The sequence below is a fragment of the Phyllostomus discolor genome, chromosome 4 (assembly GCF_004126475.2).
Source record: "Phyllostomus discolor isolate MPI-MPIP mPhyDis1 chromosome 4, mPhyDis1.pri.v3, whole genome shotgun sequence".
NCBI classification, from domain to species: Eukaryota; Metazoa; Chordata; class Mammalia; order Chiroptera; family Phyllostomidae; genus Phyllostomus; species Phyllostomus discolor.
In genome coordinates this window covers 180758225-180770679 of record NC_040906.2, presented here as the reverse complement: position 1 = coordinate 180770679, position 12455 = coordinate 180758225, and positions in this window count along the sequence as shown.

Here is a 12455-nt window from a genome sequence, read left to right as displayed (position 1 = left end):
GCCCTGTGCTGTCTGACTATGGCATGCTGGCAGGCTCTCTGCCCTCAGGGAACAAGCATCCCACATGCTGGAGTAATCTGGAAGGCAACCCCAGAAACCACTCTACATACAGTCAGCTGATCCTCATGCTACTTATCACTCAACTGGTGAGGCACCTGTCACTAAACTGGTGAGTTTAGTCTTCTAAACTAGCCCCTAAGTTGCCGATGCCACATCAAAAGCTTGGGAAAAGCTTTTAAATGTTGTACAATATTTCTTATACCATACCAACCATACCATACCATACCATACCATACCATACCATACCATACCATTTGTTTCTTTAGAAATATTGGCCAAAATACTGAAGAAGAAAAAAGATAATTCTTTGTCTTTGCTTTTTTTTTAAAGTCCCAAAAATACAAAAAAGCTTCTAGAAGAAAAACAGTACTCACAGAAAAAAACAGTAACATTCACTTCAAAATTGTTCCTTTGTATGTTATTAGGGTTTCTTCAGGTGTGCCTCCCAAACTACATAATTTGAATTACTTAAAGTAATACAGTATGATTTCCATAACTTGTATAATGCACTAGAGACACAAAATTGGTCAGATGGCAATTTCATTTCATTGTGTCATACCTTGTCTTAGAATCATGGTCTTTTTTTAAAAGGTATATTTTATTGATTATACTGTTACAGTTGTCCCAATTTTTTCTCCCCTTCCCCCCTACACCCTGCACCCCTCTCGCACCAGCATTCCCCCCACTTAGTTCATGTCCAGGGGTTGTACATATAAATGACTTGGCTTCTCCATTTCCTACACTATTCTTAATCTCCCCAGTCTATTTTGTACCTACCATTTATGCTTCTTACTCCCTTTGCCCCATTGATAACCTTTTCCCCCATTGATAACCCTTCCTGTGATCTCCATTTCTCTGATTCTGCTCCTATTATAGTTGTTTGCTTAGTTTGTTTTTGGCTTTGTTTTTTTTAGGTTTAGTTGTTCATAGTTGTGAGGTTGTTGTCATTTTACTATTCATCGTTTGATCACCTTTTTCTTAGATAAGTCCCTTTAACATTTTATATAACAAGGGCTTGGTGATAATGAACTCCTTTAATTTGACCATATCTGGGAAGCACTTTGTCTGTCCTTCCATTCTAAATGATAGGTTTGCTGGATAATCTTGGATGTAAGTCCTTGCCTTTCATGACCTCAAATATTTCTTTCCAGCCCCTTCTTGCCAGTAAGGTTTCTTTTGAGAAATCAGCTAGTAGTCTTATGGGAACTCCTTTGTAGGTAACTGTCTCCTTATCTCTTGCTGCTTCTAGGATTCTCCTTCATCTTTATCTTGGGTTATGTAATTATGATGTGCCTTGGTGTGAGTTTCTTTGGATCCAACTTCTTTGGGACTCTCTGAGCTTCCTGGACTTCCTGGAAGTCTATTTCCTTTGCCAGATTGGGGAAGTTCTTCATTCTTTTTTCAAATAAGTTTTTAGTTTCTTGATCTTCCTCTTCTCCTTCAGAATCAGGGTATATTGATCCATTTCCAAACTTACCCCATTTTTGTATTCTGATGTAATTTAAGTGAAATATTTTAAATCAGTGAATATACAATATTTCATTTTGAAAAGCAGAATGTCATTATTGGATTATGTAATACAAATATCATATTAATAAAAATAACAGGTACTCTTTCAAATTGCTTAAAAATCAGTGGTGAAAGCAAATTTTTACTGCTGACAATTGTGATAGAATGTGAAGGGCTGTGTCACCAGAAGTGATAGATGCACCAAGCTAATGCGCAGCAGATGTCGGGCAGACAAATACAGATCTTCCAGTTGCTCCCATCGCTTCAGCAAAACTTAATTGCATGATTAGCACCTCAGGCCTTGTTAACATGCCCTAGAAGCCAAGAAATATATTCGGATCCAGCTCAGTGTTCTCCGATTTACAAGTTGTATTAGAGATCTCTTCCACAGAAGTGTGATTAATTTTTTTAAAAGTGAGCTGCTTATTTGTTTAAAAAACATTTTAATACTTTTCCTCATTAACTCAGCAAGCACTAACAAAGAATATATCCAGGATATCAAAATAAGCCTTTGGGTTATGTTTTAAATGTTGAAAGGGAAAAAAATGCATATATATATATTCCTTACCCAAAGGCATGTTTATCCATTTTAGGGAGAGGAAGGGAGAGATAGAGAGAAAGAGAGAAATAAAGAGAAACATTGATTGGTTGCCTCTAGTACATGCCCCTAGTGGGGATTGAACCTACAACCTTTCAGTGTACAAGATGATGCTCTAACCAACTGAGCCACCCAACCAGAGCCTACAGGTTGAAAAGTGAAATTTTTTAAATGACTCCATAAAGCTGATAAAATAAAATGACTGACTTCAGAACTGGGGCAAAGAAAGTGCAAGATGAGCCTGGAACACATTGTTGTATCAAAAATTAAAGAAGTGCTCACCCAAACAAGCAAAGAAATAAAAACAAAAAGAATGGAAGCATAAAAAAACAACAACAACAACACAGAAGCCAGCCTGAAATGTCTCCACCTTAGCAATGTGAGACATTTTAATTACTCAAGTAAACAAGAACAGAAATCTCTTCGAACAAGACAGGAATTTGTAATTCCACCACGGAGACTGACAGAGGAGAGGAAGGGGTTCTTCCTAAGAGTAAAATGAGGACTGACAAACGTGGAAGGAGTCCTCAAGTTGTAAAATCAACGTTTTGCCTCCATCCTCTTGGGACAAAAATAATCTAAGGATAGATCTAAATGTAAGGAGTAGGAAATACTTTGATGAAGAGCAGAGTGTTTTCATAATCTCGAAGTGTCTCCTCCAAATATTGTTTAATGGTTTCAATGAGAAAATTAGTAATTATACAGTATAGCAAAAGAATCAAACTTAATATCACCACGCAGGGAATCGGTGGACAACATGCGCCTCCAGATGTGATGCTCTAAAAAGGACACAACATCGTTTCTGAAGCATTCTAACCTGGACCTAACTCTGAGAAAACATTGGATGAATACAAATCAGAAATGTTCTATAAAATAATTTCCTGTATTCTTCAAATATCAATGTCATTGGCTGGAGAACTACTCCAGATTGTAGAATACAGAGACAAGAAAGCTTTCTGCACTGTATGAACCTAGATTCATCTTGTGCTGAAGGGAAAAATGCTACATAAATATTATGAGAAAACTGTTAAAATTGTAATAAAGATTATAAATTTGATAAAACTATTGTATGATGCTATATTTACTGAATTTGATAACTCTGCTGTGGTAATATAAGTTATTCACATTTTTCTTACATCTTGTCTATAAATTTGAAATCATTTTAAAATGAAAAGTTTTGAAAAAAGAAAAGAACATATATTAAATATATTGTTCTAATCCAATGGTTCATAATACTTTTTAACAGATTATGTAGATACATCATAGAACAATACACATTTGCACCAAGTAAGCAGGAAATCATATTATGTACTGGTGTAAATCAGTTTATATACCTATATATATCAATATATATGTGTGTATATATTGATATAATGGCTTTATTTCCCTCTATTTCTTCCATCATGATCTAATTTATTTGTAATATGTGTGTTTTACCTTTGTACAAACTGTATTCACTGCATTCATTCTAATTCAAGTTATTTTAATAATTAGTATTATAAGTTATGTGTATGTAACTGTTTTAACTAATTATAAAACTGGTAATACTGGAAATCTGGGTCACACTTCTAATTAGGTCTCCTGGGTTATTGAACTGAGTACAATAGAAATGTGGTTCAACTTTCCACTATTACTATCAATAGCAAGAAATGAAATATTTTTTAAGTTAGTATCTGCCACTGTATTTACATGTTCTTTCATCTCCTGATTACTGAGAACCGGGCAGGACCAACTGTTTCAGTGACAACTGTTTTTGTAACTACTGAAAAAGCAGACTAATAACTGTTCACAAATGACCTCTGGATTCTGTCCATTCTCAAGTGTCCCAAACTGAACTCTATGCTATATTACTAGACTTGCTTAAAGAGGTGTCTACAATATATACTATTTATTTTAGCTTCCGTGCTACACAGTTTGCAGCTTCTTTTTTCCAACATCCACCCAGTCACACAACTTCTGCTAATGTTACCGTATTTTTCAGACAGTAAGACACACATTTTTTGCTTCAAAACTTTTCCCTTATTTTCCTCCTCTAAAACCTAGGTGTGTCTGGGGTCCGCACCATAAGATGCACCTAGATTTTAGAGGAGGAAAATAGAAAAAAAAATTTTGAAGCAAAAAATGTGGTAAAACAGTACATCTTATAGTCTTAAAAATATGGTATATCTAAAGCATCTCTTTCCTGTGCCCCATGAAAAAATTTATCATTTACAAAACATCACAGCCCTTTTTATAACTCATGCTTTTCCCATGCTATTATGAATTGCCATGCTAATTCTTCCATGCAAGGAAGAATTTTTCTTCAATCTGTTTAGCCAAGTTATCTCATTCTTCAAGTTCTGCCTCAGATGTCCCCAAGTATAGTTGGCCATGCTCTCTCCTGTGCTCCAACAGCCATTCTATATTTTTTGTAGTATTCTATGATTGTAAATTATCTGATTACATACCTATCTGACATTGGACACTATTAAATTCTTCAGAATAGAGAACATATACATCTTTATATTTCATCCAGGATATGAAATATACACTTATATAAAGCAAATATTTAATAAATGTGAAATGAGCTCTGGCTGGTGTGGCTCAGTGGATTGAGTGCTGGCCTGTGAATCAAAGGGTCACCAGTTCAATTCCCAATCAGGGCACATGCCTGGGTTGCAGGGCAGGTCCCCAGTAGGAGGTGTGTGAGAGGCAACCGCACATTGATGTTTCTCTCCCTCTTTTTCTCCTTCCTTCTAAAAATAAATAAATAAAACTCTTTTTTACACAAAGAAAAAAATAAATGTGAAATGAATGAATGTAATAATGAAGAAAAACAAACAAATGGATGGGTAAAAGCAGAATAAAATTAAAAAGCTAAAGAGGGGTGGTGGTAATGATACAGAGAGATCTGATCAGATCACTGGGAAGGAGTAGGGAGGAGCCATAGGAAAGGCTGTGTGAGGCAATGGTAAACAGCCTAAGTGGGATTGGCTGAGAAGCTGAATGGCTCTTGAGCTCACAGAATTATGGGTCAGAAGACTTAAGATAAAAAGAGGACAGAGACTGGCTCTGGGCTCTCTTCTTCTAGGATGCCTGGATGACTATGCTGCAGTTGCCTGTGCTTCCCAAAGGATGGTGTTTTGGAAGGATTTTGGGTGGGAAAAAAAGCTCAGGGTGCAGCCTAGGATCGGGCTAGCCTGGCAGAGTGTGGCAGAGTTATTCTTCTTTGGGTATTGTAGAGGGGACAGGCTGTGAGGCAGAAGCCTGCCATTCTTCCAAAACAGTGTAGCTTCTGTATTGTATGTTGATTTGGTTTGTAAATTATTCCTATAGAAATAAGGTAGTTGAAAACTAACAGGACCCCATTCACTGTTTGGTAACAGTAAGACATTTTAGAAAAGAAGAGCTAGAAATTTTTACCCATTCAAAATGTATAGACTATCAACATACATACGCATACTATTTTGTTTTTAATGGAAATTCTCTGGGGTCCAGAAGAAGAGTTCTTAGATCAAGCCTAGATCAAGCAACTCAAATCAATGCTAGAAAGAAGGCCTGGGAGTTTTAGTTTACCAGGTGAAACCAACCAGCCAGGTCCTGGCAGAAAGGTCTTCCTCTGAAAAATGGCACCCCTCTTGCACAGCAACCCTATGAGCTGCTGTCCTTTTGGCATGAGACAATTCTTACTTTTCACTCATTTTTATGGTGCAGATCATCTCTCTCTGTCTCTTATCATTCCTTGCCTGTTGCTCTGAGTCGTGTGTCTAAGAGTTTCACGGCCTTGTTCTGTTCACAACCCTACAAATTCACCTTGGTTCATCTATCTCAGCCTTCTATCTCAACCAACACCTCGCCTGGCCTCTGATTCCTCCTTTTTAATATAAAGGAGAGGAACTCTAATGATCCAGAAGCTTCCTTCTAGCTATAAAAATTTTGTGATTATAATGTTAATAATGACAACACCATGGGTAAAGTTGCCTGAGGTTGGTGTTACGTAATAACTCGAGGTAACTTTTGCAGTGGTTGAGCTAAGAGAAGCCACACTGTTACCCATGTGAGCCACCAGGCCTAAAGGAAGAACCTGTGTCAGGAACTGTGTGCTGGCCTTTACCATAGAAGACTGGGCCCCTCGGTGTGGTCCAGTGGAGCTAATATACCCCAAAAAGCTCTAATGTTTCTGAGGTTCAGTTTTTGAAAAACTAAAAATAGAAGAACAGTGTTGGATTAAGTCTTTTATAAATCATAAACTGGAAATACCAAAACACAAGCTTCCCCTGGAAAGAAGGCGTCAGAGTTTGCCATCTGCTTCGTGTGAGGGAGGGAAGAGCATAATTGATATGCCTGTTATTTATATACAAATGGTGATATCATGCTGGCAATTCCAACTTTGTAACAAAGGAGTGTTTTTAATTTCTGAATAAGTTCTGGATCACATTTAAATGATACCAAGCATCCAAATGAGAAAAGAAAACTTTGTGTGATCAATGAATGGGAAGATAAATGAATGCCTATCAAGTTGACATTCCACAGACAAGAAGCTGTATGTTTGATGCAATGCTACACATTTACATAGATCATTGCTTGACATTACACAGATGTGCCTCAGATTTTTGTCAGAACCGCTCAAAGGGAATTATGAGCCTTGGGAGACCAGGTGGCGAATGGGTTGCCTGTGAGCTGGGTTGACCCTATTGCTGTGAGGATTCCACCTAGCTTGCTAGCACACAGCCACTGCGATGAAGTGCACACTTGTCCTGCCCATTAGTCTGTACGTGAAGGGTTCCTGGCTGTGTGATGATTCCAAGACATCATATTCTTAGTCATGGAAATAGCTACAGCATTGCAAAAATGTGTGATACTCTCTAGCCCATACCATAGTTAGTGCCTTCTGTTCCTTATTCAGTCACGTGAAAGTGTACAGAGATTTCTTGGCCCTATAAAGTGTGTGTTCTCATTCAAAGACAATTTCTGGCTTGTCTCTGGCCTTTTTTCACAAAAGGCATTTTGATTTCATTTATTTTACTAGTTTTAGTAGAGAACAGAATGTCAAAATCTGCCTGAGATGTTGAATTAAATTCTAAGGGAAGTGTTGTTACTACATTGTTTATAATGGAAATATTTAATAAGTTAGGAGTATGTTCTGCCATATATCTCTTTCTTCAACATCTTCTAAAAATGGACATGTTCAAGTTTTTCTCTACCTTTTTAATCATTTATGCTACCAATGACATCGGCATGCAGCTCTTATAAATATTATTTTATTAATTTTTATTTGATTCAGAAGGGAATTACTAGTTAATCGGTAATTTATGAAACTTAGGGGTTAATTTAAAGTGAGCTATTTCATTTTTTTGTAAGAAACTAAATCCAAAACTAGGACAAACTTTGTAAAAAAAAGGCACATGGTAGAAAGAGCACAATTTTTTAAATTGGACATCTTTAGCATTGATCCTAAGTTTGCTCCTTACTGGATCTGTGCAATGGTAAAAATGCCTACTTCTATGAACCTGTTTCATCATCTTAGAAATAGAAAAATATTTTGTGTAGAAAATATCTTTTTGAAGATTTAACATGGTAACTTGTCAAGCTCCTAGCACAGTGAGCCACAGACAAGGCATTAGTAAATGTTATCTCCCCACCTCTCCTCCTTCCTAAGTAGCCTTAGACTTTGTTAAGAGATATCCCAGTCCCTTTTAATTTCTATATCCAGGAGAATAACAAGTCATTATTTACCCACTATAAAGTCATAAGCTTTACCCACTATCTTGTTCAGTTCCAAAGTGCTTCACAAAAGAAACTGGTTTGAAGCAGAGTGCCAAGCAGCTGAGCCTAGGAACATGGGGTCCCCATTCTGTGGAGAACCTGCTGCCAGTTCATGAATGGAGCCGAAGCCAGCACTTCTCAGATCTGCACAGCCCTGATGGAGAGCTGCACGATAAGAAGAAGGAGAGTGAGTTTGAATATCTGCTGGGAGTATTCTCAGAATCTTTCCCTGCAAAGTTGTTGCTGTTCTGGTTTCCAGCCAAGAACTCAGCCAAGTCAGTTTCTTATTACTTGATTACCTTATTAAGTGAAAATCTCTTTTAAAAGCTGTTCATTCAGCATTCCATACAATGTGTTCTTTATCCAAGTTTGCCTTCAATCCCAAACTTGCTGGCTATCTCCTAAACAACGGGTGGAGCACTAACTTGACTCTTAAATAAATTCTCTTTAAGTTATATTTATATCTATTGAATAAACATAAAAAATAAAGGTCTGTAAATCTAAAAATATCTTATGTAATATAAAACATATATGGAAACATGGTCAGTTCACAGTTTTCTGTCAAATCACAGCTAACTTGTACCCAAGGGACAGGACATGTGAACAAATCAAAGTAACTGTATGCAATTTAATAACTGTAAAAAGGTTGAAAAGGTGATTGTCTTTGAGTAGTGTACCTTGAGATGTTGTTTAAAATGTGAGCATTATACGCAAGGTAATAGCTCCCTGCTTCTAGGTAACAGGACGCATGTGACACCAAGTCATATAGATTAGTAAAGGCCAATTATAAAGGAGAATGTTAAGGACACTATATATGCGGTCTGTCCAGAAAAAGTCCAATCATTGTTAATACAACGAGAACAGTTTGTGTGACATCCATGTAACCTGGCAGCCCGGGAGAGTGGACTGGAATGCACATGCATGAAAAATGACAACTTCACTGTACCAGTCAGTGGGGGTGGTAATGCCATTAAGTAAGCATGTGTACTGTGTGGCCATTGAATTCAAAATGACTGAGCAAGTAGAGCAACAAATCTGCATCAAATTTTGAGTTAAGTTTGAACATTCCTCCACAGAAACTATTTGGATGACTCAGAAGTCCACAGGTTTGGCAACCGTTGATTGGTAGCTCTGTGACAACATGCTCACTCATGCATCACATCTCATGTGGAGTTTTATGGCAAAACATCAAATCACCCAGGTGACTCAGCCCCACTTCAGCCCAGATTTGGCACCCTGCAACTTCTGGCTTTTCCCAAAACTAAGATCACTTTTGAAAGGGAAGAGATTTCAGATCCATGATGAGATTCAGGGAAATACAATGGGGCAGCTGATGGAGTTTGGGAGAACTGTGTGAGGTCCCAAGGTGCCTACTTTGAAGAAGGCTGAGGCCTATCATTTTCCTGTGTATAGTGTTTCTTGTATCTTGTATCTTCTTCGGTAGATGTCTCCAGTTTTCATAGCACATTGCTGGATACTTTCTGAACAGACTTTGTATTATCCTGAGGAAAATTGAAAGACTTTGGAGACCCAACAAAATGTCATAGTGTACAATGGACCCTTTGGTCAGATCTAATATCTGACTATTTTGACAAGGAATACTCAGTGCTATAGAAGTTTCTCAAGTTTCTCTTATTATATATAATGTATAAAATCCAGTTCTTATGCTTGTACTGTAGATGCAAAGGTGTTTGTGGGTGTAAGCTTAATAGATTCTACCTTAGGAAGGCAGGACTTACATGTGAGAATTACAAACACAAAGGGAAGTATTTAAAGGAATTGGCCAATGGCAGCTGACAATGTCCACTCAATAGCAAAAATAGGAGAAGTGAATTTTCAAGGCAAGAAGAAAGTTCACCTGGAAATATTGAATTTAAATTTTAGGAAGAATAGACAGTAAGATATATTTAATAGGCTTTTTAGAGCTACAGGGAAATGTCTGAACTACAGGTATAAAAGTAAGAATATAAGTATCTATAAATATTAAAACTAAGGTAATATATAAAACTGCCTAGAAATATGATGACATTTCTTTTTAAAAGACTGATAATGAGGCCTAGGAGAAAAGTTGCACCAAAGGCAATTTAGCAATTAGCAAGGATATTTTCAATGAATAAAATAGAACCTAAGTTCCACTGGAAAAATATAGGCAATAGTAATAGTATTGAAAGAAAGAAGAGATAAACTTTCACACCACCCCTGATTGCCTGGGGAATTTTTCTGACCCTTGGCACAATGCAGAGGAAAGGAGCTGGGTGTTGGCTGACTGGCCGTTAGCTAGTCTGTGGCACTCTCATGAGTTACAGCATAGGCAATTTACAGCAGACTCCAAGTATTCACACCCTGGGTCCATGGCGTTTGATGCTGTTAAGTGGTATGCATCCCATGTTTTACGGAAGGTTTCTTCTCTTCAAGTGTTTGTTTTCTGGTGTGAATTAGAGTCATGTGTAAAAAAACCAACAACAACCCAGAATTGACTGAATGAACTGAGTTGGTTTGAAGAGGACACAGTGAACTCTAAAATCTTGCGCTACTCCTTGCTTCAGAGAAACAGCTTCAGAAAGCCAGTTCTGAGTGTCAGTGGCCTTGGATGTGGCTACTCGATAGATCTTTCTGGGTGGATCAGGAGTGACAACGGTAGTCAGGGGCTCTCTGCATTTACTCTGGCTGTTTCAACCCCTATCAGCTTATCTTTTTTTTAAATCCTCACTTGAGGATATGTTTATTGATTTTTAAAAGATTTATTAATTTTTAGAGAGTGGGGAAGAAAGGGATAAAGAGAGGGAGAGAAACATCAATTTGTGAGAAAAACATTGATTGGTTGTCTCTAGCACTCGCCCCAGCCGGGGCTGGAACTTACAACCCAGGCACATGCCCTGACCAGGAATCAAACGGGAGACCTTTTGCTTTGAGGGACAACTCTCAACCAACTGAACCATGCTGGTCAGGGCTATGTTCATGAATTTTTAGAGAGAGGGGAAGAGAGAGAGAGAAAAAAATATTGATGTGCAAGAGAAACACTGATTGGTTGCTTCTCCTACGTGCCCCAAGTGGGGATTGAACCCACAACCTAGGTGTGTACCCTGACCAGGGATCAAACTGGAAACCTTTTGGTGTACAGGATGACATTCCAACCAACTGCGCCACTGGCCAGGGCCTATTAACTTTTCTTATCTGCTTATGTGATTCTTTCCTACATGCATTCTTAGTAACTGATACTTTTGTCACCTTCTGAGGTAATTAAGAGACCCACAAGTCAGCTTTCCCTGTTAGCCAACCCCAACAGTAGGAAGTAAGGGTTCCTAAGGGCTGTATCTATAGAAAATATCATTGTCAACATAGCCATAGTTATTTGATCCAAGAGTGGATTTCAGAGCCAAACTTATCAATCAAAAGATAGGGAGCTTGAGAATTAGCTGAGCTCAGTTCTATAAATGACAGGGAGAATCTGGACAAATATATTCACAGCCTCCTGCTTTGGGATTCCTGAATCTGCCTTCTTCCTTCCCTTCTTGTCTTCTGATCTCTTTTTTGATTTTGTGAGAAAAATTTTTACACCACCCCTGATTGCTTGGGGAATTTTTCTGGTGACAAATTCTCTGGTTTCGCTTATGACAGTCAGAATTGATTCATACTGCTCCCAGCAAAGAGAATGTAATGAGTCATATTACAATTGAGATGACTTGAAGTTAAAGAAAGACACATTCCTTGGAGGGTGCATGGTAGAATGAACATTCCCTGTTTCAGGGTGGGAGCTGGGGCCGGTGATTGCGCACTGCCTCATCAGAACCCCGCACTACAACTGTGTATGAATTGTTTGTTTCATTGTCAGATGCCCCACTGGATTTTAAACTCTGTGGAAGGATCAAACACTACCAATTTGCACACCAATGGATCCTATGCACTTAGCACAGGGCCTGACATGCAGTAGTTGTGTCAGTAGTGTTTATTGCATGAAGGAGTTAATGATCTGGATAACTTGCCATCCTTACCATGGTATATTTGGCCAAATATACTAATATACCAATATGTTTGGGTATACAATATACCCAAATTGGCTAAGTTTAGTTTGTATTTTCACAGTTTAACTACTAATACTATTTTCTTTTTTATTTATTTTAGGGCTTCCATTTACATTGTCTTACAATTTTTTCTTCTACTAAACTTAAGTCAATTTTTTTATTTTGTACAGCAAAATCCATTCTGTGCCCATATTATGAGCATAAGATCATGACTTTACTCAGAAATTGAGTTTCAAACATGAAAAATAAAGAAAATGATACAAACTGACAAAAAATAGCAAGTAATGTAACTTGCAAGGAACTACAAACACCTGGCCAAACAAATTATTCTTTCTGGTCCGCTCCTCCATGTGTCAAAGAGGGGAAAATGCTTCCCACATGAACCTCTCAGTCTGTGGAAAATCTGTCATCTGTTGGTGGGCATCTAGCGTAGCTAAGACAGTTTGCCAAGCATTAGAATCATGAGCTCACAGACTGGGTTTGGCAGGAAGGAGAGAGGGAAGTGACTATTTGGTGAGTGA